The following is a 27,158-nucleotide window of genomic DNA, read 5'->3' on the forward strand; positions in this document are numbered from 1 at the left end:
ATCAGAGAATTAGCTTTTGAACTGAATGAATTAACATTAATGTAATTAAGAAGCTGCAGAAACATTAACAATGAAGAATAGGGAGTAGCAATGCCAAATGCGGGGAGAAGGAAGAGTAAGGATTTTGCAAGTGATGAGGGGGGTGAGCAAGGGGGGTACTGAGATGTTGAGTGATGGTGAATGTAGATATAAGATGATGTTGATTGACTGAATGATCTGATATTGTGTTACAATGATTGGCCCAGCATTGAGTAATGACTTACGGCATGAGGTGGCATTAATTGATGGTGTCTGAATTGATTGATGGGCAGTGAATGAGGTAACACTGACCAATGGGCAAGCAAGAATATGAGGGGACGTTGACACCATGTGAGAGTATGCTGTATTATAACGGATGGTGAAAGAGGTAGCCTTGACCAGAGGTAAATTGGGCACTGAATGACCAAGTGAGATGGTGATTAATGACTGTGAGTAAGGTGAACTTGACTGACCAACAGCCAGTGAGGAGACATGTGACTAATGGCAAGTAAGATGATGTTGACTGACATGGAATCAAATGATAACGATTGATGGTGAGTGAGAAAACACTACTGACAAGTGAATTAACATTGACTAGCAGTGAGCAAGATGATAATGAGTGACAGTGAGGGGGGGCATTGACTGACAATCAATGAGATGACACTGACTGATGATGAGTGAGGTGACTCACTGGTAATGAATGAGATGACAATGAAATGACAGTGAGTTGGCACTGACTGACAGTCAATAAGACAACACTGATTGACAAAAAAAATGAACATTGACTGATGGTGAGTGAGGTGACACAAACTGGCTGTGAGATAGCAATGAGAGACAGTGTGGTGACCCTGATTGAGTGTGAGTGAAGTGACCTTGACTGATGAAGAGTGAGATGACTGACAGTTAAGCAAGACGATATTGACTGATGGCAGAAAAGGGGAATCATTGTGGGAAGTGGATGAAGCGTAGAACTGTCAGTGGGGTTAAGGGTTTAGAAGTTGAAATAATTCTGAATAAATATAAGAGGGACGCGGGTGGGGGTGGGGTGGTCATCTATGATTAAGGCTGCAACAAGGTATTGGACATACAGTCAGTGATCAATAATTTTTTAACTGGACAACAAAGTTGTGTATCCATGTGATGGGATGGGGGGGGGGGGGGGATGTCGCTTTAGGGCGTGGTCACACGGGGCATTTACTAGGAGACCCTCAGAGGGGTTTAGAAGCCCAGACCTGACCTGTCTATGCTGGAGCTTGCTGTCAATAAGTGAACACAATAGGGTCTTGTGCACTAAGTGGCCATGGCGTGGAGGGGCTACAATACTGTTCAGACGGCCCTAGATGGGGGTAGACACTTAGGTGCGCATGTGTCCGTTGGTTTCAGACTGCACTTGTCTACATATGGACGTGTGCATTTGTATACATGTGCAGGTGAAAAACAAAGCTTAATGCTTATGTCTGTGTGTTGCAGAAATGTTTATTTATTAAAAAAACAAATAAACGAATGCAAATGTATGTTGGTGTAATTGTTGTTATTGTTGAGCCCAAAGTAAACTCTGATCGAGCAGAGCCAAATTTAAAGTCATTCACGTCGTGAGACTATCTCGTCTTTAATGTAAAGTAGAATGCAGTTTAAAGGACGTATAGCTGCTATATCCAGCAAATTAAACAATCACATAGATGCGGGAACTTTATTTTGCTCGGATCATTGTATATATATATATATATATAAACAATATATTATATATATATATATATATATATATATATATATATATATATATATATATATATATCAGTCTACTTCTTCGAGTGTACATCTCCGTTTTTATGTTTTTCGTAAAAGAAAAAAGAATAACGATATTTTTTTTCCAATAACAGTATTGTATATGACTCGAGATGTTTGCCTTGCCTTAACGTTTGTTGTCCTCTTTAACAATTCTATATATATATATATACACACACACACACACACACACACACACACACACATACACACCTGTATGATTGTGTGTGTGTGAACACGTGCCCCCGTATATGTTTGTAATCGTTATTCAGCTCTGATTGAGCAGATCTAGGATCGTGGCCCCCATTCAACCTTTATCACCCTCGTCCTTTTTCTCTCTTAGATTGTTTATTTTTTTATTCAGACGGTATAAACAGGGCTACATTATTCAACGCCCCTTTCCGTTTTTAAGATGGCAAGTCTGTGGACTGAGAGCATTTTGGCTGCTATGTCTAGCTGAATGAGCGACTACGTGGGGGTTTTTTTTTTGACACGTATATAACTGTGTGTGCGTGTATGCGTACGTGACTGTGTGTGTGCGTGTGTACTCATCCGTATGTCTATGATATTGAACTTATGCACATATGTATGTCTCTCAAAGTACAAGCATATCGACCTCTGCATACGCCAGAACATGTGCTAACGTGTGTGTGTGTGTGTGTGTGTGTGTGTGTGTGTGTGTGTGTGTGTGTGTGTGTGTAAAGAAAATTAGAGTATTTACATCTACACATTATAGTATAATTAGTATATTTACTTTCACACGTAAATGTGGTTGTTTAGCGTCGGCTCAGCCCTGCTTCCAGACATCCAAGCTCACGGAGTTTCCAGTTGTTACCGTTAAGATCGCCTCCTTTATCAAATGTGCTCTTCAAGGTTTGAATGAAAGGTTTTGCTGCTATTTCTAGCCCTCTGCTTTCCTCGTCACACGTATTTTAGGTAGTAGAATGGTAGGTAAGTAAATTATGTAGAGAGGGCGGGAAAGAGGTGGACAGGTAGAGAGAGGCAGTATGCTTTATATGTCTATACATAACGTAGGTTTGTGTGCAAACTCTCACATGCATGGTAATGTGCTTACGTTAGAATGAGTACTAATGCATGGGAAGCATGTGTAATTCCTGCAGCCATTGTAGGCATATCAAATATAGTCGGTCATCTGGAGATCACCAAGCAGACAGGAAGACATACATGCGAAGGTGGAGACGGTGAAGATGGCAGAAACTAGATTTTTTTTTTTAATTAAACCGCAGCCAACCTACTTAGCTACCTACAAATCTTGCCTCAAACCAGTCAAGGCTGACGAGAGAAAAACCAATTTATAAACTGGCTATTTATTTACTTATTTACCGTTTGATCAGGTCAATGACCAAATGTATAAAGAAGGGGAAGAACAGAGAAAGGGCGAGTTGTAGGGTAATTCTAAAAATGAGTTGTTTTTTTTAACTGCTTGATGTTACCTGTTCGAATGTGAAAGTTATACTCCAGTGAATCAGTACAGTTATTAAATAGTATCTGCTAATTATTCTACTTCTCACCTTTTTGAGAACTGATAAAGTAAACGCAAGTAGGATTTGATCCCAGAACGTCGAGGGCCGAAAGTAGATTGACTCTACTCATATGTCGATAATGCTTCTACGTGTCGCCTGACTTGCTAGAAATAACGGTCAAATCTTGTTCAAATTACACCCTACTGTCTTAAATAAAAAGGATACGTTGGATAACAAAGCTGTATATACACTGTCTTAAATAAATTAACTGGGTTGTCACGACTGGAATGGTCTTGATCATAATCGGCCTGAAGTTTAAACAAGAATAGCAGGTCGAAATCTCAGATCTATTCGCAGAATATTCTAGCAAATAGCAAAAGAAATACATATTGAATACATTTATGCTGCATTTTTAATTTTCTTTTCATAATGAAAATATAATTAACAATTGCATACAAAATGTCATGATACACTTCAAATGCAAGCTGTATTATATGTATTTACAGATTAGAGTTAATATTTATGTTCCTGGGAAATAATGTCTCTGTAGCAATAATAGAATTAAAACGATCTTTAAAAAGATGTAAACACCACTAACATGCAAATCAAGAGATTTTTGTACGATTTATAATATAATACTTATGGTTTGAAAGCATTGTGTGAAAAAGAAAGAGTTAAGATTACACTTAACAAAACTTTTTACTCTCCACTTTTACTTTTCATTGCAGAAAGCAAAGAAATTGTACAAATTGCAATGTACAAAATTGTTTCTGATTTGGTGATTGGATTTTAAAAATCAATTTCAAACTTTGCATGTTTTGAAAAGTTAAGATTTTAAGTAGTTAAACAATTCAGAAAAAAATAAAAGAAAAATGCTTAGTTAATTAAACTTCCGTTTAACAAAATTATACTACATCTCTTTTTAAGTAGCTTAAAATCCATATTAATGTAAGAGCTACCGTATCGGATCGGTTTGAGCGATGAGTTAACTGATCTGGCGCATCTCATAGGTTCCCAAAATAGAGAAGACAGCCGACTCCAACTTAAAAAAAAAAGAAGTAAAAACAGTCCCTCATTGGAAGAAACATTCAGAACCTATTTTAGATTTCAAATCATGAACACAGGTATTAATTTACAGCTACTTTTGACAATTGGAAAAGGAGTGTTTTCTCACATTCAATCCCACTTCGAGAAGTTGTCGGGATGGGTTACTAAACACTATTGCAGTAATATTATAAATAATCTCTTTATAACTGCATAATAGCTACAATATGGAGTTAAACCGTCAGGTTAAGCGTAAACAATGCATCATTACAGTCTACCTTACTCCCTAAACATACTCATACAACACCTACATACATACGAGCCAATGAAGGTAATTAAACACCAGCAATTTCCAACCTGAGGTTTGCAGAACCTTGGCGGTAGTGGGCGGGGCGGGGGTCACAAAAGTAACACAAGCGAATTGTGAACTGAGGGCGAAATTTTAAAAGGTTGCAGTACAAAATGTATAACAACGTTACATATCTCTTACAAGCACTTGACTTAATCGTTTGCCCGGTTTAACAACATCACCTAGGATCTTGGATGCCTTTAGCAGAGTCCGTTCTATTGGTAAGATACAGGCCAAGTTTCCGTTTCTGAAGATTCCTTCCTTTCTTCCCCTCTCTCCCTCTCACCAGTCTCGGAGGCCCTGCCAATGGAGCATAGCTACCCATTCTCTCCCGGATAAGCGATGAAAACAAAACAGAAATGAAACTAGGAAAACCGAGTGTAGATTGGTTTTAATAAAACAGTTTATTGAGGTAAGACAGACTTTTCAAATGCTTTTGGTCCGCGGCAAAATTTAATTTAAATAAAAAGGGGTTCTTTTGTGGCAGATCAAGGCTAGAACGCCTTTTGTCATAGGACCTCTTGATCAAGAATGAAATAAAATAAACCCCCACCACCACATACACACAAGTAGTAGTAGTAGTAGTTAAGAAGCACAATATTTCAAATTTGGGGGAGTGGGGTTTAAGCTGAATTATATGGGGTCCAGTACTTGAATGGATCCTCTATTTTATCGATCACGAAAGGATGAAAATTGAAACCAGAACGTAAAAGAGTCGTAAGTACCAGCAAGGCTTGTTGTCCGACGCTCCACTGATTATCACTGCAACGCCCTCGGCAGTTGTAAATGTTAGTAATCGTTAATCACCATCTCAGAGAGAATGGTTTATTTTAGCGTCCGACAACAAGAGGTACACCACAAGAGGAGGGAGAAACCTCCTTTAAGTCACACCCTATTGTCTTAAAAAAAGGGAGACGGTGAGCTTGAAATAAAGTGACGTGATGGTCACGAAGCTGGAACGTCTGTGATCATAAGTTTGTCTATTTGATCAGGGTTGACCCGGAGATAAACAACAATGACGAGCTAATGCGAGATCCACTACACAGTCGCTCAGCATGCTAGAAATAGCAGCAAAATACCTCGCAAATCATACCCTACCGTCTCAAAAAGGGGTGCGTTTGGATAATGTAGTTCCTGACATATTAAACGAAGGGATGGCCACATATGGAACCTCTGAGTGAAAATTTACTGGATCGGGACTGATATAGAGTTAAACTCCCTTCTATCACTAGACCCATGCAGTGTTTCGTTTGTTTAACTGTTAGGCAGATGAATTTCTGCTAGGGAAATCATTCTTAAATACCAGTTATATACCAAGGAACAGTTTCAGATGTGCCCTAAAATACGTTGCATTGTGCCAATACTATAAGCCACTGTTATTACAAACCAATCAGTGGGCTTTTAAGTGGTCTCTCGACCTGTTAGAAATAGCAGCCAAATTACCCTAAAATTGCACTTTATCGACATAGAAAATGATACATTAGCTCATGTATAACAGGGTTCCCTTAAAATAAGAAAAAGATAGGATGATTACGGCTGAAATGCCTTTCCTTATAATCATTCTCAATCAGGACTAAAACCCCACAGACATTACTATTCTTTACTAACATTACCAATGTTTAGCAATCAGTGGATTGGCAGAATCGGTAAAAAGACGGGTAAAATGCAGGTAGTTGATTACGTATGTAACCGTAAGCTCTGAGTTCGAATCCGGTCTGGATCGACTTTACCTTCATAAATTCTAGAGTAGACAAAATAAAAGTAGTATCAAGTTCTTATGTAGCGACACAATCCAACGCCTGGTTTAGCCCTGCCACCTGGCCCTTAGATGCCTTTAGTGGAGTCTTCACTATGGCAAACATCCGAACCAGATACCCGAGCTAAGGACAACTTCGTCTCTCACTTTCCCTCCCTCCCTCCTACCAGTCCCGAGACCTTAAAAAGAGTCATGGACGATGCCCTTCCTCTTCAGAATAAACCATAAAAAAAGAATTTTTTAAAATCAACCGCTTTCTCTCTCTCTCTCCTCAAATGTGTGGCCATCTCTCGATTTCTGTAACCATGAGAATGGAAGAAAGAAAATATGCAGACTATAAAATGAATCGTGGTAATTTAGTTTCTTTCTTCTATGTTCCGAGTTCAATTCCTGCCGGAGTCGATGTTGAGTTCCTTCCAAATTAAAACCCAACACCAAAGTAATAAATAAATAAACAAATCTTAAAACACCGGGCACGAAAATGAGTCGATTCGATCGGTTACACATTTCGCCCATAAATTTGTGGTTTTTCTATTACTGTCGACTTTGATCTTCATCTATCCGAGTAGGAAATCGATAAAACAAACAATCAAATAGTGCAGATCGAATTAATCGACTATACCCTTTCCGCTAAAGTTTGCGGCTTTGTGCTTCATGTTCGATGACGACGATAACGTTCATCATCATCATCGCCATGGTCATGATGAGCAGTGGGTTCTGGAAATTCGGAAGTGGCGGGCAAAATTCTGCCCTTTTAATAAAGTTATGCCCCTTTACATTCCGAGTTCGAATTCTATCACAATTCACTTTGTTTTATTGATCCGGAAAAGAAGAAAAGGCAAACATCAACGAAGTACCCAGGTCGATCTGATCGATTGTACTTGTTGCCCTAAATATTTGGAGACTTTGCCTCCGTTATAAATCATCATCATCGGTAAATGATGGAATTCTCCCCAACCCTTACCTAATCACTTTCGTATGGAGTCGACGACGAAGATGACAAAACGACGATAGTAAGATTGTGTGTGTATGTGTCGCATACAATAACGGACTAAAAAACAAAACAGATGTAAAAAAACATAAAGATAACCAAGCAAATATACAATATATTCATTTTTCTTTCATTCAAGAAAACGAGTAAACGAGGACTACCTACCACGAGGAGGAACATGCCTGTCTTGTGGACAGATCCTTGGTGGCTTTTACATCTCCAGGGAGAAGGTGGTGGGGAAACGAAGCCGAATCATAAGTGAGAGAAGAGGAGAGAAAGAGGAGAGAGATAGACAGACAGACATAAATACAGTGTGTGTGTGAGAGAGAGAGAGAGAGAGAGAGAGAGAGAGAGAGAGAGAGAGATGAACAATAACAGTAAAACTATGGCAATCAGGTGCTCTTAGCAAATGTTTCCGTTGACAGAAATACGAAAGCACATGCAGATTTATACATACACACCTGCACGCACATGTAGCATGTATACACACACTTGGGTGCATACGAACATACACATGCAGAGTTAGCAGAGGCAATAAAAGAGGAAATGAAATGATACGGAGAGCGGCTTTAGTGGACGTCACGAGATACACACGATGGAAGGTGCACTGCATTAATCACGCACTTATCTTTGGCGTCTTGGAGATGTCACCAAACAAGAGAGAGAGAGAGAGAGAGAGAGAGAGAGAGAGAGAGAGAAGAAACAGAGAGAGGGGGGTATCTTAGCAGTAGCAAAACCACCATTTGACAATGACAAGCAAGTGCGTGTGTGTTTGTAAGCGAGTGGAAGACAAGCGACAGAAAGATATGTAATATAGCCAGCAGGAAGAATAACGGCACCAGTTCACCACCACCACCACCACCACCACGTACGTAGATAAACACACACACACAGATAATAACACGTACACACATGTCGCACACATGTACATAGTATGCAGACACACACAAGCATGCTTAGAGTTAATGACACACACACACACACACCAGAAGTGACACACTTCCGCACTTAAGTCGTGCGGACAGAGGACCAAACTGGCTGACTGCTTCTCTAAGCGATTGGTTATTAGTTTGGTGACGAGACGAGGAGAGTCTGCCCTGATCGAGCAGACAAACCTCTAATGAGCAAAGGCATTCTAACCGTGACCATTCCATTTTGTCTTTCTCCGAGGACCACATTATCCAACGCGTTCTTCTTTGCATGATTTCAGTGTGGTCTTGGCTACTATTTTTAGCAGGTCGAGCGGCCATGTAGAAACCCATTTAGGAATCGATTTGTTACAGAGACAAAATAGTGTGTGTGCGTGCGTGCGCGTACAGACAGCTCTCTTAATGAAGAGACGTTATGGGAAGTGGTCGATAATCAAGAATCGAAACAAGTGGTTAGGATGTTCGTCTTATGATCAGAAGGTGGTAGGTTCAGTTCTTGGAGCAAGCAGTGTGTTGTGTCCCTGTGCAAAGCACTTCATTTAACACTGCTCCTGTATAAATAGATGAAAATGAGTATCAACCGAATGCTGGTGTAGCTCTATCCCCCCCTCTCTCTCTCTCCGCAGCTGTCACACCCAGGATGCTCCACTGGGTCAAAGGTAGGAGGACCGAAAGGATGTCTACGTCTACACACGACCAAGGTTTTCCTCCAAGCTGTGTGCTTGTGCGCGTACACACTTTTTACAAATAGCGCACAAAGTAAAAAATGTGCGCACACAAGATTCTCAAAATGAAATCGACTTTTTTTTTAATTGAAGAAATCAATCATATAATTTCATAAATACACATCGACTGAGGTGTGTCGATACGGTATTTGAGAGATGGTTACCTGCGTGAATATTTTTCTTTTATCTTTTACTTGTTCCAGTTATTGGACTGCGTCCATGCTGGAGCATCACTTTGAAGGGTTTACTCAAAGAAATCGACCCCAGTACTTATTTTGGTAAATTCTTGTACGTCTGGTATTTATTCTATCGGTTTCTCATTTGCCTAACTGCTAAGTTACGGGGACGTAAAAAAAAAATTAACACTGGTTGTTAAGTTGTGGAAGGTGGGAGCAAACACAGATACAAAGACACCCACACACAGAAACGATGGGCTTCTACACAGTTTCCATCTACCAAATTCACTCACAAGACTTTGGTCGGCCCAGGGCTATAGAAGGCACCTGCAATGAGATTGAACCCAAAACGACATGGTTGGGAAGAAGACACACAAAGGGCTTCCACACAGTTGCCATCAACCAAATTCACTCACAAGGCTTTGGTCATCTCGGGTCTTTGGCAGAAGCCACTTACCACCAAAGGTGCAACAGAATGGAACGGAAGCGAAAACCACATGATTGCAAAGCAATCTTCTTAATCACTCAGCCATGACTGAGTCTGCACAGATTTTGTAGAAACAAACCAATATCTGCACACAGGTACATAACCACACACACACACACTAATGAGCATGGCTACAAAACCCTAACAACTAGGTCATGCCTTCATATGCATCCATCCATGCTGAACAAATTGACTCCAGGACTTATTTCTTTTTTTAAAATCTGGTTGATCTCTGTTGCCAAAACACTGAGTTATGCAGACATAAACAAACTAACACTGGTTGTCAAGTGTTCTGGGGGTGGGGACGGACGGGGACACACACACACACAGTTTTCATCTCCCAAATCCACTCACAGGACATTGGTCAGTACCAGGGCTGTAGTAGAAGACACTTGCCCAAGGTGTCACACAGTAGGATTGAACCTGAAACCACACAGTTGCAACACGAGCTTCTTGACCAAACAGCCATGTCTGCAAAGAAATAAGGCTCTTCCTGCTGACTATTGTTTCATATTTCATTTGTTACTGTTGAGGTGAGAATGTCTGAAACAAGGTCAGCCATTGCATGAATAATGTTTGGTATAAAATGCCAGTCACTCTCTTCAATTAGTTGAAGACATTGATTTATGCACATGACAATATTCTAAAGCAGACCTTTCACAAACGGTAACGACCATAACAATACATTTGCTTTCACAATACAACAACAGCAGAATCTCCTCAAACACAATAATGCCAAACCAAAAGTAGATTCGGCCAATATTCGATACTATGCAACTAACCCTTTAAAAGAAAAGGAAAAAAGATAAAATAAAGAAAGAAGGAAACAAAGATTGGAAACGGAATTGGCTGCAGAATTCATGCTTATTGTTGCTTTCCCATCTTTTTAATGAAATATTGATTTTCTTTTATTGTTGTTTTTACCAAGTACAGAACCATAAGTATTTAAGGAATAGGAAACTGAATGTTGTATCATTAATGCCACTTTCAACAGAGTTAGGAGCATAGATGATAGGAATTAGTTTCAGACAAATCTGGATTTCTGAATTGACTTGTAAAGGAATTACGTTTCTGCTGTCTGTCTGTCTGTCTGTCTGTCTGACTACTGTAAAAACACAGCAACTGCATAGAACATACCAGATGGTCATTTTTCCTCTCACATAATGGTCCCTAACTAGTGGGTTGTGGTCCAGCACTAGGTCATGGGTCATTTGGTACTGAGCCACACAAAAAGAATAAATTCTTTAATTTTGAGTTGTACTATCATCATAATCATTATCATCACTATTTAACATCCATTTGTCCATGCTGGCATGGGTTGGACAGTTTCACCAGGAGTGATAAGCTGAGGGGCTGCACTAGACTCCAGTCTGGTATGGTCTGCTACAGCTGGATGCCCTTCCTAATGTCAACCACTCCAAGCGCATAATGGGTGCTTTTATGTGCCACCAACACAGGTGCCATTTGCATGACACCAGTATCTGTCACAATTACAGTTTCACTTGGCTTGATGAGTCTTCCTTCTCAAGCATGGAATATTGCCAAAGGCCTCAGTCATTTGTCATTGCCTCCATGAGGCCCAGCGCTCAAAAGGAGCTTTTTACACGTCACCAGCACATAAAAAGTTAAAGGGTAAAGATGCCCTTCAGTTATGAATAACCATGTGATTGCAACCTAGAAAGTTCTCCTCCAAGACACAAGTCTGGGCAAATTTGTGTATGGAAGACCAGCAGTCGCCCATGCATACCAGCCCCCCCTCCTCCACAAAACCAATATTATCCACGGAAAAGGCAAAGGCCAATACAATTTGGCACCAGTGACATCACAACTCATTTCTACGGTTCAGTGAACTGGAGCAATGTGAAACAAAGTGTCTTGCTCAAGGACACAACACACACCTTAATCTGGGAATCAAACTCACTACCTCATGATTGTGAGCCCAAAGCTCTCACCACTGAGCCATGTATTTGATATATATATATATATATATATATATATATATATATTACAATGTAATTATGGTAGAAATAAATGGCATAATACGGAATGTAATAACTACATTTGCATTATATAAGTAACAAATTATATACATACTTGGCGACCTTGCCAGTGCTGGTGCCACATAAAAAGCACCCAGTCCACACTGTTAAGTGGCTGGTGTTTGGAAGGACATCCAGCTGTAAAAATCATGCCAAAACTAACCTGGCCTGTGCTGGTGTCACGTAAAAAGCACTGAGTATACTCTGCAGAGTGGTTGGTGTTAGAAAGGCATCCAGTCGTAAAAACCCTACCAACTGTACAACCCATGCATGCATGGAAGGTAGACATTAGACGATGATGATATGGACTTTGTGTTTTGTTATGTGGTGATCCACTGGTGCATGGAAAAATTGTCTTGCCTGGAACCAGTCCACGGTGCAAAAAAGGCTGGAGCCAAGGATCTACTAAATATTTGGTAAGGTTTTGTCTAGGACAAAAAAGTTTTCTACCTGTCTTCTTTCAGTTTCTGTCAACCAAATCCACGCACAGGGCTTTGATAAACCCAAAGCCATAGAAGAAGACACTCGTAAAACACTTGCCCAAGGTGCCATGCAGTAGGACTGAACTAGAACAAGGCTGTTGGCAAGCAAACTCTTTACCACAGAGCCATACCTGCACCTGTGTGCACATGCATATACATATATATACATACATTGACATAAAGAGAACATCTATACTGATCTATTGAGAAATCTGCAGTTATTCTATCCAGATTACAAGTTCAGGTTTATACCTGTAATTATTGGGGCCCTGGGATATGTAACACACTGCCTAAATTCCAATCTTGAGAAATTAGGCTTCTGAAAACCAGAAAGGAGAAAGCTAATTCAAAGACTACAGATCCAATCCATCACCGGAACTGTAAAAATCTGTAAAACTTTACAGAAGTTTATCATTTAAATATATATGAGCATGTCTAGATATGCAACTATATGCATGACAATACATGCATAAAACATACAAATCTGCACATATACATACAAACAAACAAAAATACCCTGTTGTTGAAGGTGAAATTCCAATGAAGGAGCCTTGGATCTAGGTTAGAAACCGGTTCTTCTTCTATTGACAAGAAATCTTGAAATTAAACTGAATAATGACATACATACATTGACATGAAATCTAGATGGAAGGTTTTAATTCAGATCACTTTAAAACCAGAAGTTTGTCTCAAAACTAGAGATAAAAGATCAGAGGTTTTCATAAATGTATCATCATCATCATCATCATCATCGTCATCATCATCGTTTAACGTCCGCTTTCCATGCTAGCATGGGTTGGACGATTTGACTGAGGACTGGTGAAACCGGATGGCAACACCAGGCTCCAGTCTGATTTGGCAGAGTTTCTACAGCTGGATGCCCTTCCTAACGCCAACCACTCAGAGAGTGTAGTGGGTGCTTTTACGTGTCACCCGCACGAAAACGGCCACGCTCGAAATGGTGTCTTTTATGTGCCACCCGCACAAGCCAGTCCAGGGGCACTGGCAACGATCTCGCTCGAAAATCCTACAGGAGCCAGTCAGGCGGTACTGGCAACGGCCACGCTCAAAATGGTGCATCTCATGTGCCACCCGCACAAGAACCAGTCCAGGGGCACTGGCAACGATCTTACTTGGCTTGCCGGGTCTTCTCACGCACAGCCCATTTCCAAAGGTCTCGGTCCGTAGTCATCGCCTCGGTGAGGCCCAATGTACGAAGGTCTTGCCTCACCACCTCAGCCCAGGTCTTCCTGGGCCTACCTCTTCCACGGGTTCCCTCAACTGTTAGGGTGTGGCACTTTTTCACGCAGCTATCCTCCTCCATTCTCACCACATGTCCATACCAGCGCAATCGTCTCTCTTGCACGCCACAACTGATGCTTCTAATGTTCAGCTTTTCTCTCAAGATACTTACACTCTGACGGGTATTCACATTGACATTACACATCCAACGGAGCATACTGGCTTCATTCCTTGCGAGCTTACGTATGTCCTCAGCAGTTACAGCCCATGTTTCACTGCCATGTAGCATGGTTGTTCGTACGCATGCGTCATACAGTCTGCCTTTTACTCTGAGTGAGAGTCCCTTTGTCGCCAGCAGGGGTAAGAGCTCTCTAAACTTTGCCCAGGCTATTCTTATTCTAGCAGCTACACTTTCAGCGCACCCACCCCCACTACTAACTTGGTCACCCAGATAGCGGAAGCTATCGACTACCTCTAGTTTTTCACCCTGGAATGAGATAGAAGTTGTTTCCTGTTTGTTTGCAGTCTTTATTGCACCTGAACATCTGCCACAAACAAAAACTAACTTGCTAGTTAACCTGCCTTTGATGTTGCTGCACCTCTTATGTGTCCATAGCTTGCACCGGGTACATCTTATAGAGTTACTACCTACTCCTTTTCTACATACTGTATAGAGTTGAATAATGTGGCACAGAAGTATGGAGTTGAGTCAATTCTGGCCTTTGTCAAATTATTGACACACCTACCAAATAGTATCTCTATAACTATGCCACATATCTAAGAAAATATTGTGCTAACAATATAAAAAGAAATAGAAGCATTATACCAAATCAAATGACACAAACTATAAATGTCAGTGAGAGAGAGAGAGAGACATTAATATTTTTCTTCTTTGTGTTTCTTAAATAGAGTATTAGGTCAAAGAAGGGTGGAAGCTTCTGGAAGAGTGAGGTAATATAACATAAATGACAATTACTTCTAGCATATATATATATATGTGCGTGCGTACATGTGTGTTTATATCTCATCAAGCAGTATGTTATTGGTTATGAAGGTGGTGAGCTGGCAGAAACATTAGCACGCCAGGTGAAATGGTCTTTACGTTCTGAGTTCAAATTCCACCAAGGTCAACTTTGCCTTTTATCCTTTCAGGCTCGATAAATTAAATACCAGTTGCATACTGGGGTCAATCTAATCAACTGTCCTCCTCCCCAGAAATTTCAGGCCTTGTGCCTAGAGTAGAAACGAATATATTACAGGTTATAACTGGTCAGAATGTTACCACTGGCTTTGCACCCACGATTGCACCCGGGCAATACTGACCAGTTACAGGACTAGTTATGTACTACTCAATGATATATAAAAATATAACTTCTCTATTACTCATTCTGAGCATGGTTTTTTTTTTATGACTGGGGACATTTAACTGATATATATATATATATATATATATATATATATATATCAACATGTGTATACATATGCATGTGCATGTGGGTGTATATGTATATATATACATTCAATGGTTCACAATGCCTGAGGATTTGGGATTGCGCAATCCACCAATCACAAATAAATTACAATGCTATTGAGATATTTACAGTCTGTACTGCACTGTCATTGATCTTCATTTAGTTTATACATACATACATATATCCTAATATGTGTGTGAGAGAGGGGGGGGAGAGCCATACACATTCTAACATAAGAATGAAGAAACAATATATGCACAATTAAGTGATAAGAGGTTGACATTATTTATAGTTTGTTATCATTTTTAGATATGATAATGGCTGTAGAGTAGAGGTGTGCAAAATGTGGTTGATCTAGACTAAGTAGCTTAGCATTTAGTCCTTCCTTGCTCTCATACCCTACCAGGGTCAACCTATCTTAATGAAATAACTACCAAATATGCACTATTTAAGCACCTGAAATCACTTGCTCTGATCCCACAAATTTACAGTTTTGAGGTATTTTAAGAAATTATTTGTACTGGGTTAGGGTTTTAAAATGCATCTGGTTCAGGAATTCCAGGGTTTTGAAGAGTGTAGAACCATCCCTTTGCCATTATTGTTCCCACGTCTGCTCTGATCCAGAGTAGTAGACCCTGTCAAAGTCTGAGCTACGTGTTAAACAGCATGTACCCACTCAGTCCAGGGTACCCTGAAATCATGGGATGCAACATGGCAGATGTGAGCTGTTTTGGTAAATGAATATTATTGAATCAACGGTGAGTGTCACTAAATGTTGATTGGCTGAACACTCAACAAAGTGTTAAGAGACAGGATCAACCAGTTCAACAAACTATTGCTGCTGTCATCTGTAGCCATTGCTTGTGCAGTTGAGATATTTCAGCCAGTGAAAGACCAACGTGACTAAAATGCAAACCAGACATTCATGCCACATCATTCAATTGGGACATGTGGCACAGAAGAGTTGTAACGGTCCAGGCAAGTCACCCAACTGGATGATGATGATGATGGTGATTATGGAGTCATTGATTTTTAAAAACTCAATGTTGAATTGGTAGGTAAAAATTAAAGCAATCGTGGTCAAACTGCAAACTTGAGGGACTTTCTGAATGACATGCCATGAAAAATTACCTCATCAGCCTATCTGATGATGAGCCATGTCTCATGTGGCTGGCTTGATGATGAGTCATGTCTCATGTGGCAGGCTTGATGATGAGTCATGTCTCATGTGGCAGGCTTGATGATGAGTCATGTCTCATGTGGCTGGCTTGATGATGAACCATGTCTCATGTGGCAGGCTTGATGATGAGTCATGTCTCATGTGGCAGGCTTGATGATGAGTCATGTCTCATGTGGCAGGCTTGATGATGAGTCATGTCTCATGTGGCAGGCTTGATGATGAACCATGTCTCATGTGGCAGGCTTGATGATGAACCATGTCTCATGTGGCAGGCTTGATGATGAACCATGTCTCATGTGGCAGGCTTGATGATGAGTCATGTCTCATGTGGCAGGCTTGATGATGAGTCATGTCTCATGTGGCAGGCTTGATGATGAGTCATGTCTCATGTGGCAGGCTTGATGATGAGTCATGTCTCATGTGGCAGGCTTGATGATGAGTCATGTCTCATGTGGCAGGCTTGATGATGAGTCATGTCTCATGTGGCAGGCTTGATGATGAGTCATGTCTCATGTGGCTGGTTTGATGATGAGCCATGTCTCATGTGGCTGGTTTGATGATGAGCCATGTCTCATGTGGCTGGCTTGATGATGAGTCATGTCTCATGTGGCCTACTTCTCGAAACAGATTGCCCAAGCCTGCATCACAGCACCAGACAAGAACCCTTACACTATTTGTTCCATTTTTTTACATTCTGAGTTCAAATCCAGGTGAGATTGAATTTGTATTTTATCCTTCTGGGGAAAGAGGAAGGGGTGAATGAAATAAAATACCAGTCATGTCCAGGGGTAAACCTTATCAACTAAATCCATCTCCCTCAGCACAATTGGCCTTGTACCTAAATTGGAAACAATTATTAAAGTAGTGAATTGACAGAATCATTAGACAGCCCCACCCATGACAGCATGGAAGGTGGACATTAAACAATGATGATGATGATTATTAGAGCATCAGGCAAAATTCCTTGTGGTATTCCTTACAGTTCTTTACATTCCAAGTTCAAATCTTGTCATGGACAGCTTTGCCTTTCATCCTTTTGGGGCTGATAAAATAAAGTACTGACAGCAGTGTGACTGACTCCCTCTCCTACAATTTCTGGCTTTGTCTCCAAATTTAAAATAATTCTTATCACCAAGAAATCATCATCATCATCATCATTATATTATTATTATTATTATTATTATTATTATCATCATCATTCAAGGTGGCAGAACTTTTAAAGAGTTGGACAAAATTGCTTTGTAGCACTTCATCCAACGCTTTACACTCTGAGTTCAAATTCCACCCAGGATGACTTTGCCATTCATACTTTTGGGAGTCAATACAATAAGTACCAGTTGCATACTGGGGTCAATCTAACCAACAAACACTCACTCCCATAATTTCAGGCAGATTGACCCTAGTACGTAACTGGTACTTAATTTATCAACCCCAAAAGGCTGAAAGGCAAAGTCGACCTTGGCAGATCTTCAATATTATTATGTAGGCAGGGAGCTGCTGGCAGAAATGTTTAAAGGCATATCTTCTGACTCTGCATTCTGAGTTCAAATACCACCAGGGTTGACCTTACCACTCATTCTTTCTTTTTTTTTCTACTCTAGGCACAAGGCCTGAAATTTTTGGGGAGAGGGCCAGTTGATTAGATGGACCCCAGTATGAAACTGGTACTTGATTTATTGAGCCTGAAAGCATGAAAGGCAAAGTTGACCTTGGCAGAATTTGAACTCAAAATGTAAAGACAGACGAATTACCGCTAAGCATTTTGCCCGGCGTGCTAGCGTTTCTGCCAGTTCCCCCCCCCCCACCTTACTGTCTTATTCTTTCAAGGTCAATAGACCAAGTTGAGCACGGCGGTCAACGCAACGGATTTCCTCTGAAACTGATGGCCTTGTGCCAAAACTTGAAATTACTACTACTGCTACTACTATTACTACTACTACTACTAGTAAGACAGTGAGCAGGCAGTATTGTTAGTATGCTGAACAGCATTTCATCCATTTTATGTCCCAAGTTCAAATTTTGCCAAGGTTGACTTTGCCTTTCATTCTGTCAGGGTCAGTTAAGTACCAATTGAGCACTGGGGTTGATGTAATCGACTTAACCCCCTCCCCTCAAAATTTCTGGCTTTGTGTCATAACTTTAACCCATGGAGATTATTATTATTATTATTATTATTATTATTAAGGCAGCGAGCTGGCAGAAATGTTAGCATGCCGGGCAAAATGCTTAGCAGTATTTTGTCTGTCTTCAGGTTCTGAGTTCAAATTCTGCCAGGGTTGACCTTGCTTTTCATCCTTTCGGGGTCGATTAAATCAGTACCAGTGAAACGGTGGGGGTCAATGTAACCAACTTAATCCTTTCCCCAAAATTTGAGGCCTTGTGCTCCCAGTAGAGCGGATTATTATTATTACTAAAAGATAGCAGAATAAAGTTTTGAAGCATCAAAAGTTGATGACTGACTCAGTGCCAAACACATACATATCCCCAGTGATGGATGGGCCAGGTTGCACCATGGCAAGTGGGCCCCTGTGCCATTAGATGGGGACCCATGTTAGTATCTCAAGTTTGAGAATTTTTTTATTCACTCCTGGAGGAATGCATTAATCATTTCAGCCTGGCTGTGTTTGTAGACAGTTGAAAAGAATACTTTAAACAAAAAAAAATTAAATTATAACATTGTAGTTGTGGGTGGGCCCCCTAGTAGTTGCTGGTGGGCCCCCTTGGTCTCTTGGTAACCAATATTTTTAGACCCAGACCACCACTGCATATCACGCATGACTCTAGTAATAAACAGAAGCATATTAAATGCATTAATCTAACGACAAATACATACACATCTGGCACTAAATACATAACACATTCCACATATAACATATAGAAATCTAACAAATATAAGAAGACACTTTGCAATCACCGTTTCTACCCTACTAACGATGTGTGTGTGTGTGTGTGTGTGTAAATGGGGCTGGGGATTGTATGTATGCATAAATCAGTCACTAATGAACTATTTAACCAACCCTAAAATATGAATTCCATTAATGAGACTTCCCCTGCTCCCTCTTTGCAAAAATTGCAAATTAAATGGAAGCTACGTTAATTGAACAAAATCAAAATGGAGAATTAAAAACCAAAAACTCACAAAAGGCAAGAGAAGGTGGGGGTGGAGGGAGAAAGTGTATATCTAAATAAACAACCAGAAAAAAAAAAGAACAATCACTTCAATCAGATGTGTATATGGGAGTGGGGAAGGTGCTGGGTTTGTGAAGGGGGGACTAGTAAGAGTGATATTTGTAGAAGAGAGAGAGAGAAGACAAAAAAAAATGGATGTTTATTATATCAACTGTCAAATATTAATCTAAATTGGCTGATCCTCATGACACTACGAAGATAAATTACAAAACATCCAACTTCTAACAAAATTTAACATCACCACCACAGGATTTGTGTGTGCTTGTGTAAATGCAAATATATGTTACTGTATCAATATATATATATATATATATGCATGCATGCACCAGTCTGTCTGTAGATACGCAAAGTTATGTATGCATGGGTAAATACATGTTTGTGCACATACACACACATATATATAATTATATATATAAATATATATATATATATATATATACATAGAAAATGTGTATACATTGTGTGAGTGCAGATATATGTATAAATACAGATATATACACACAAATACATTTATATATGCACACACACACATATATATATACATACACACATATTGTGTCAGTTTACATGTTTATATATTACATACAACTAAAGGAGCTCGTGTATGTGTGTATATATATAGAGAGAGATAGATAGATAGATAGATAGATAGATAGATAGATAGATAGGTATGTATTGAACATAACAGTATAAACAATAGTTCTGCTTGAAATGTTAATAGGCTTTAGCAGATTTAACTTTGATACATGACCTAGGTCAGTAAAACCTGAAAATATCAAAGGATTAATGTTTTGTAAAGGTTATAATCAGAGAATACAGACACACACACACACACACGTACTACATTCATACAAACACAAACATACATACATTACTTCTATCTACACGAACACACATACATAGAAACCTATAAACATATGGGTGTATATATATATATATATATATATATATATATATTTGACCTAAGTATATATATACACAGGCACACATATACAAAGATAATTTAGAAACCTAATTAAAAAGTAAAATATGTATTCAAAATCTTACATTCTTACATATATACACACATATACACAAAAAGAAATTCACGTATAATTATGTGTGTGAGCAAATGTGCATACCATTTCCCTTATTTAAAGTGTAACACATTCTTTAATCCTTTGATTTTGGTAGGATTTCACTAATATTTCAATAGAAATCAAATCAAAATGTGTAAAAAAAACAAAAGATAAATTTATGCCTTATCTCGTTTTTAACTGTGCATGTATTTATATGTATACTTATATACACAAGTGTATGTGTGAGTATATATGTCTATGCATATATATATATATATATATATATATATATATATATATATATATATATATATATATATATATAGGGTGATATGATGTGTGTGGTGCAGTAGTATTAACAATTGTCTTCCCGACAGCTCACTGCCATTACCAAGGTCATGTTTTGGAATGAAGCAGCAGCCTGGTACATGAGTTTTCTCTGAAGTCCACGGTTTCTCTTTGACCAAGATTCTTGCTAGACTTCCCTGATACCACACATACTAAATGGATGCTTGTAGCCCTAGGGAAACTCAACGAAGAATCTTGGAGCAGCAGGAGGTCCCTCAAGATACAATGTGTTGGCCTACGGTGGTGGACATGCCCTGGAATTTTATCAGTGACTATTCTGCTATTCTATGGGTGTGTCCAGGAAGACAGGCTAAGAGAGTACACCCTATGAGAAAAACAATCTATGATAGTTTAAACTGATTTCCAAGACATTGGTAGGCAATACCAGTCATCATGAACCAACTTTGGGTCTATCTATATTTCCTTCAGGGTGAAGTACTCAGTAATATGCAAACTCAACATCAATATAAAACCTTATTATGCAGGTGTCTTCTGCAATCTGGATTATGGATTATTGATCTCTAACAAGTGTGATAGTGATGGAAAATCTGAATGCATTGCAAGCTTCTAGTCAGAACTTTATTCATCAACAAGGAAGGCCAACAGTCATTGATAGCTGGAATAGAGTGGGGTGGAGGGTCTGACCCTGACAGACTGTTGGGACTGAGTAGCTCTACACCTAGGAACTGAGCTGCCCACATTAAGGCCTAGAAATGGTGACCTAAAAATCAGACAGCTTAATTCCTGTAGAACAGACAAGAACTGATTAATATAAACAATTCAATAAAGCAAGCCAAGCACCATACAGCTCTCATAACCAATGAACTGAGGTGCGACAATGGACAAAATGTTGCCTTCAGTGAGATCAGGCTATTTAAAGACGGTTCTCTTAAAGATGATGAGGGTTAATCATTTGTCTGGAAGGCTACCTTGAGAATGGATATCACAAAAACAAGGCATCAACTCTGCCATGAGAAATGGTCAGCTATCTAAACTGACAAAAACACTAGTTTGCATCAATGAGCAGTTAAGGCCTTTCTGTGTTTTCTTTGCAGAAAGTTGCTGTGTCCTATTATACTGTATGTCTGTATTAACTCAGTCATCAGAGAATTAAACGACCATTTGAAAACGGAGTCATCCTAATGACTAATTTTAATGCAAGATTAAGGAAAAAATTAAGAAAAGCATAGTTTTGGGAAAACTAACTGCAATGGCATCAGATTCCACCATTACCAAGACCATCTTCTGGCTGAAGAATAAATACAAGACCCTCTGGGATATATACTAGATCCAAACACTACAAGATAGTCAGGGGAGGTAAACCTCAAAGATGGTCTGTTCACTCACACAATGGAGAAAGCTGAGTGTTGGACAGATCATAATGTGATATTAACAAGGGTCACAGTACAAGCACCCCACCTTAAGAGAACCCGGAAGAGCACCAAACAGTAAGAAAATCAATTACTGTAATCAATTACCAATATTTGTAAGAATTTTCATCATTCCTTAACTTTCAAACTTAATGTTTCAACAGCCCTCATCATTTCAAAAATTGGATGACAAATGGTACTCTTTAAGTTCCACAGCCTTTAATGTTGCTGTTGAAACCATAAACTAATTAAAAAAACAATCACCTAAGCAAGTTCAATGAGAACTTGCAAAATAAGCAAGTTCCCGAATGACATACACAACGGCCACAAAACAACTCTAGGCAGTTCCTCATCACATGTTCCAAAAATCAGGGAGATCCAATCTGCCCTTCACACCCTGAAGAATGGTTAATGAGCTGCAAAGGCCCAAAACATTTAGAGGCATGAAGACATTTATGAAATGCAATTTCCATGATGCAACTGGGACTCTTTATGGTCTTGGTAACTGTTCCATGGCACCAGTTATCAGACAGCACTTCTAAAAGACAGGACCTGTCAAATTTAGTAGAACACTGGAAAGATCACTTAAACCAATTCCTAAAGCAGTGGATTTGGCAATCACAGAAGAATTTTGTGAAATACTCCTTACCCACCAACTTGGGGTGAAGTTAGTGCTGCCAGCACAATCTGGCTCATGGGCCAGACAATATTCCAGAAGAGATTTTCCCAGAAAGGTGATAATGTATGCACAAGATTTCTTCATTTTACATCACAGAAGCATGAAATCAGAAATAAATACTATAACATTGAAAGGCCACAAAAGTCAGGAGTCCATTTTTAGAAAAAGATCCAGACCAAGGTTATCCTTAAGAAAAAGGGCCTGTTGATGTCGGAGAACATCATACCAAAGTTACAATATGGTTTCTGGCGGGGCTGAAACATAACTGATTTGATCTATAAGGCATTTTCATGATAAATGCAAGGAACAACCACCAGGCACTGTTCACTGTGACTTTAATGGAAACATTTAACACGATAAACAGGGAACTTCTGTGTGATGGTCTCAGAAAGTTTGGCTGCCCACCTAAGTCTGTGAATCCCCTAACCTAGCTTAATCCTTTCATTACCATATTTATTTTGAGATTCTCTGTGTTTCTTTCAATTAATTTTAAATCTAACAAAGAATTTAGTAAAAATGACTTAGTTATCATTAAGCTAGTGTTAGGAACATAAATTGTGACTAAGGTTTGGTGGAAGATTTTAATTGAGAACATTTGAAAACAAGACATTTGTACTAAAAGAACTGGTGTCAGCTGGACTGATATCGAAAGTGTTACTATATGGATAATGGTCCACGTTATAATCAGCAAACACCCAAAAGACTGGCATTTTTCTTCAGTGGTAGAAGAAATATTTCAGCCCTTAACAACTGCTGACATTCTGCAAGACTCAAGTGAGAACCATGATGGAATATTGTTCGCATAACTAGGACAGTGCTGCTGCTTCACAGACAGACACTCCCGCAGGACTGAATTCAGACACAAGTTGTTCAACTAATTGGCATTAAATCACTAACAGACTCCTTCCATCTTCTGGCTCACAACTGTACTTAATTAACTTTTCCTTTTTCTTTTCTACTATAACTATAATAACCACTACGCCATATGCCCATGGGCATATGGCGTAGTGGATGGCGTAGTGGGCATTCCAGGAAAGAACGGAATAGCCATCAAGAACATAGAAACTTTTGAGAAAACACCTAGAGTGCTCTGACTGAAAACAGGTGATTAGTAGAGCACAGGCTAGCTTCATCAACGTAAGTTGGGTTGTTTGGATGCGGGTGTATAAGACCTAAAAACACCGGATCACAAATAGAGGCAAAAAGTACTTTTACAAGATCGATTGTAAGATAAAGTTGTGGATAAGAATAGGCTGATAAACATTATGTGCGGCGTAAATTCTTTAGTGCCGCCTTTTCTTCAGTTAATTGTTCTTTCTTTGGGAAGAAGAATAACTGTTTGTATTATGAACCTCAACATTTTATTTTAGACGTTTTTTTGTTTCTTTTGTTCCTCCCTGGAAACAAAAAATCTCGTCTTGGAATCACTTCGAATATTTTTTTAAGGCGGCGAGCTGGCAGAATCGTTAGCGCGGCGGGCAAAATGTTTAGCGGCATTTCGTCTGTCTTTATGTCCCGGGTTCAAATGTCGCCGAGGTCAACTTTGCTTCCATTCTTTTGGAATCGATAAATTCAGTACCAATTGAACGCTGGGGGGGGGGGGTCAATGTAACCGAATTAACCCCTCTTCCGATCTTGCTGGCCTTGTGGCAAACATTAAATTCAATATATTTCATTTCTAGATATTTAAACACACACACACACACACAAACTAAGCTTGAAAAGTGACATTAAACGTTTTATGTGGTGAACATATTTTTACTGAAGAGTATTTTAATATCTGATGGTTCTAACAATACCGTAATATAAATTCTCATAGCCCTAACCACAATAAAGAGTTGAGAGGTATCATGTGTTAGTGCTAGGAGATATATAGGTGGATATTTATTTGAAGTATACAATGATAACAAATATATATTAGACGTGTATATATAAAAAGTAAAAGAAAATGTAAAAACAATTTTCCTTCACACAGATATAAAAAATGAAAGAGTATTAAAAACACATGAAAGAATAATAATAATAATAATATTAATAATACAGAGGATATTAAAGGAAGAGGGGAAAAAACAATATAGTATATGTGTATATATATATTTATTTATTAAGTGCACACGTTTAGCAAAAGCTAAACATCGTTGACTGAAATGGTGTCATAAAGTAAAAAGCAAGGGAAGATCTGTCAAGATTTAATAGCGATATGAGTTTGCAAGCTGGCCAGTAGTGACTTGTTTATTATCTATAATTCTGGATTTCATTTCATAAAACTTCCGACTCAAGAGACATCTTGAAAAGTTGTTCAGGTTACAAAGATCAGAAATTCAATTTAATTTTCTTTACTTCATTTGATTTCGACCATATTATTACAGAAAATTATTGTTTACGAACAGAAAAACCAGAGAATTAAACATTTATGATTGAGGTTCCCGTGAAAAAGACCAAATTAGCGGCGAAACATCATCAAATTTAATTGATGCCTTCGTCAGTGGTTATTCGATTAGCTAAAAGAAGCAGCCAAAATTACTTTCAACTAACATACTACTGTCTTTAAAAGACAGAAGGTATGAATATATATTTGATAAAGTGGTTCTAGAAAGAAAATGCAGAGTTTTGAAATGGTTATCTCTAAAAGACATATTTCATAGGAAATGGAAAAGAGACGGATTGGGGAAAAGAAAGAAAAATGTTTAAAAGGAAGATTGTTTTTTTCCGTAGAATGAAACACAAGAAAATTAACAAAAACTGATGGGAAAAAAGACAACTCTTTTCCTTTCCTATGAGACATGGGACTTCGAGGTACAGTTATTTCAAAATGCTGCCAAAAAGAAAAAAAAAAAAGTAATGATAACGGGAGAAAAGTCTTTGATCATAATGATCAGAAGTTTGCTCGTTCAGTACCGACCTTGGGCTAAACAACAACTACTACTACTACTACTACTACTCCCACCGAAAATCATTTGAAATCATTTCTGCTCTACTAATTTCGGTTTTAGTAAATTCACACAGAAAATATAAAAAGAGACAATAAAACAAAAATAGCATCGAATAAACCTTGTCTAAATAATAGAGTTCCAGGTCAAAGGAGGAGAAGAGGAACAGCTTTTGAAATTATATATAAATCTGTATGTATACAAACACACAAACATGTGAGCACAAAGGTAGAGAAAATAGTACTCGAATACTAAAGGTAGAGTAAAACAGTACTCTACGGAGGCTGAAAAGACTTCACAAACAATTAGAGTTTCACGTAACCGCTCATCAGAAAGTCGTGAGTATTTAGAATAATCCATTGTTTTAAATACTTACGACAATAAAGATATTTACAATTAAAAGTACTGAGCCGTCATGTAGTAATGTTATTCTGCAATATAAATTGGGGTACGTAGTAGGCCGGTTAGATTGGAACACCCAAGAGTTTTTTAGAGTTAAAACACCAAGCCAGAATTGAATTTTCAAAACCAAAAGTAAGATTTAAGGAAACAGGGACCAAACTTTATGACGATCTTTTTAGTAAAAGTAGATTGTTTTGTTTAACACACCTCGCCATTTTAAAGTTGTGGGTGGTTTCCTATCGTCTGTTACTTCGGTGAGTAGGTTTCATAAAAAGGCGAGATTGCTCCGTCGAGGAAGTGGAGTATTTTAGGGAGTTAATTCCTATGTATTTTAGTAAAGAGAGTTGCTTAACACTCCACGCCCGTTCAGAGCTGTGTGTGTCTGGGTAACTTCCTGTTGTCTTTTAATTACTTCAAGGTGCTTCATAGACAGCCCAGTCTAGGAAGTAAAAGTATCTTATGATTAATGATTAATTAATTACCCATAGATGGATGTCTATTTAATTTTTGCTTTAGCTTTTGTTTAAATTGAAATAATTGAGTGTATGTCATAGCTGCGTGGCATAAATCAAATATTTAAAAATGTTGTGAGAGAAGACATAAGTGGCGGCGGTGGTCGTCGTCGCCACGTTAGAACGGACAATTAGGTATGAATAAATAAATGTCCAGGTAAGAAAATATTGCATAGATTAATGATAGGTTAGTAATGTTTAGGTTAATTAATAAGCTGATCAAGAGACTAAACTGCAAAGAATATACCACTTCAGCAAATTTCTTTCCCAACACACACACACATATAAAGCGCAGGTAAAATGTCCCTCAGAATCTATCGTTGAGGGAAGGTTAAAGGACCTTCTACTCACCAAACAGTTTAAATTAACAATAATAGCTCTAAATAGATATAATTAGACTGCTGTTTTCATTTCTCGACAGCATCGTTGCACAATTTACCATTACAACTTGAAAAAGTTTTTACTTATTAACCGGAGATTATTGAAAAGAAGAAATGATTAACCGAAATTA

The 27,158-nt window shown here is 38.7% G+C and overlaps 1 protein-coding gene across 4 annotated transcripts in view; it reads right to left on the bottom strand.

Annotated features, from left to right (window-relative positions):
- LOC106868582 (protein PALS1) overlaps positions 1-27,158 on the bottom strand; it is a 251,847-nt gene that overhangs the window by 49,861 nt on the left and 174,828 nt on the right. The window contains exon 1 of one of the 4 annotated variants that reach the window (XM_014913912.3): positions 7,593-8,290. The exons of 2 other annotated variants lie outside the window; for them this stretch is intronic. The gene's annotated coding sequence lies outside the window, so the exon portion shown is untranslated. Of the gene's footprint in view, positions 1-2,557; positions 2,933-7,592; positions 8,291-27,158 lie in introns of those variants that run through there. One more of the 4 variants, XM_014913913.3, reaches the window with a different exon arrangement.

The sequence above is a fragment of the Octopus bimaculoides genome, chromosome 11 (genome assembly GCF_046866305.1).
Source record: "Octopus bimaculoides isolate indiv1 chromosome 11, ASM4686630v1, whole genome shotgun sequence".
Taxonomy (NCBI): Eukaryota; Metazoa; Mollusca; class Cephalopoda; order Octopoda; family Octopodidae; genus Octopus; species Octopus bimaculoides.